Genomic DNA, 2113 nt, shown 5'->3' on the forward strand with positions numbered 1-2113 from the left:
AAATAGCGGTGGGCTACAGGGAAGAGGGAGGAATTAAAGAACAGGGACTGGGAGCTGGACAGGGAGACATGGAGAAGGAAAAAAAAAACAAACCACACAGCAATGGGCTACAAGGTAGATAGGGAGGAAATAAAAACTAGTGGCAGGGAGCCAGACAGAGAGAGATGGAGAAATACAAACAAATAGCGTGGGGCTATGGGACAGAGAACGTGGAATTAAAACACAGAGAGGGGGAGCCGGACAGAGAGAGAGACCGAGGCAAAAGTCCAGACAGGCTACAGGGGGCAGAGGGAGGAATGAAAAACTGGGGACAGGGAGGTGGACAGAGAGAGATGGAGATCGCAGGGAATAGCGGCGGGAGCAGGAAGAAGAGGGAGGAATTAATAAATAGGGACAGGGAGCTGCACAGAGAAGGACGGAGAAATGCAAAAATAGCGGCGGGGTACAGGGCAGAGAGGAAGACTTAAAAAATGGGGGCAGTGAGACAGACCTAGAGAGATGGAGAAAAGAAAAAAGTGACGCAGCAGACAGGGAGGAATTAAAAAACAGGGACAGGAAGCAAGAAAGAGTGAGCTGGAGAAAGGCAGGGGGGAACCCAAGGGACACTAGGACAGAGAGGGAGGAATTAAAAGTGAGGGACGGGGAGCTGGGAAAGGAGAGGTGAAGAAAGAAACAGAATCGCAATGTGCTATGGGGCCGAGAAGGAAGAAACTGAGCAACAGGGACAGGGAGCTGGACAAAGAGAGAAGAGGAGACACAAATAATAGCATTGGGCTACAGTGCCAAGAGGGAGAAACTGAAAAATAGAGACCAAGAGCCAGAAAAAGGAGAAACAGAGAAAGAACAAATCGCAATAGGCCACAGAACAGAGAGGGAGAAGAGCCAGAAAAAGGAGAAACAGAGAAAGAACAAATCGCAATAGGCCACAGAACAGAGAGGGAGGAATTAAAAAACCGGGACTGAGAGCAATCTACAGAGAGATGTTAGGGAACGAAAATTTAAAGAGCGATGCGTACAGGACAGAGAGGGGGGAATTAAAAAAAATAAGTAAAGGCAGGCACAGGGAGCCCGACAGAGACACACAGAGAAAGAAAAAACAGCAATGGGCTACAAGACAGATAGGGACAAATTTAAAAATCCTGGCAGGGAGCCAGACAGGGAGAGCCAGCTAAACAAATGAAATCGCAATGTGGCACAGGGCCAAGAAGGACAAAATTGAAAAACAGGGCATAGGAGCTGGAAAGAGAGAGACAGAGAAAGAAAAAACTACCGATACGCTCTAGGGCAGAGAAGGAGGAATTTTAAAAATCAGGGTCTTGAGCCGGACCGAGAGAGACAGAGGAAATAAAAATGGTGATGGGTAACAGGGCAGAGAGGAAGGAATTAAAAAACAAGGACAGGAAGCTGGGCAGAGAGACTGAGAAAGGGAAAAGTCCCGACAGGCTTCCAAGAGAGAGAGGGAGGAATTAAAAATTAGAGACAGGGAGTTGGACAGAGAGAAACGGAGAAAGACAAAACTGTGGCGGGCTACTGGACAAAGGAGAGTTTAAAAATGGGGACAGCAAGACAGACAGAGAGGAAGGAAGAAAGGAAAGACGCTATGGGCGACACGGCAGAGAGGGAGGAATGAAGAAAGTGGGACAGGGAGCCAGACAAACCGAGACAGGGAAAGAAGACTACAGCAACGGGCTAGGGGACAGAGAGGGAAGACTTAGGAAAACAGGGACAGGGAACAAGATAGAGTGACATGGAGAAAGGACAAAATAGCGATGGGCAACAGGACAGAGGGAGGAATTCAAAATGAGGGGCAGGGAGCAGGATAAAGAGAGACAGAGAAAGAAATAGACTCGCGACGTGCTACAGGGCCAAGAAGGAAGACCTTGAACAACAGGGACAAAGAGCCAGACACAGAGAGCCAGAGACAGCAAAAATACCAACGGGCTACAGGACAGAGAGGGAGGAATGCAAAAATAGTGGCCGGAAGCCGGACAGAGAGAGACGGAGAAGGAAAAAATAGCCATAGGCTACAGGGCAGAGAGAGAGGGAGGACCTAAAACATGGGGACAGGGAGCCGCTCAGAGCAAGATGGAGAAAGGAGGTACAGGGAAGCAAA

The 2113-nt window shown here is 48.7% G+C and overlaps 1 long non-coding RNA gene across 2 annotated transcripts in view; it reads right to left on the minus strand.

The window, feature by feature from the left end:
• Positions 1 to 2113, minus strand: part of LOC103899097 — a 5009-nt gene that overhangs the window by 1712 nt on the left and 1184 nt on the right. The window lies entirely within an intron of this gene.

The sequence above is a fragment of the Aptenodytes forsteri genome, unplaced genomic scaffold, assembly GCF_000699145.1.
Source record: "Aptenodytes forsteri isolate BGI_AS27 unplaced genomic scaffold, ASM69914v1 Scaffold483, whole genome shotgun sequence".
In the NCBI taxonomy this organism is placed as follows: domain Eukaryota; kingdom Metazoa; phylum Chordata; class Aves; order Sphenisciformes; family Spheniscidae; genus Aptenodytes; species Aptenodytes forsteri.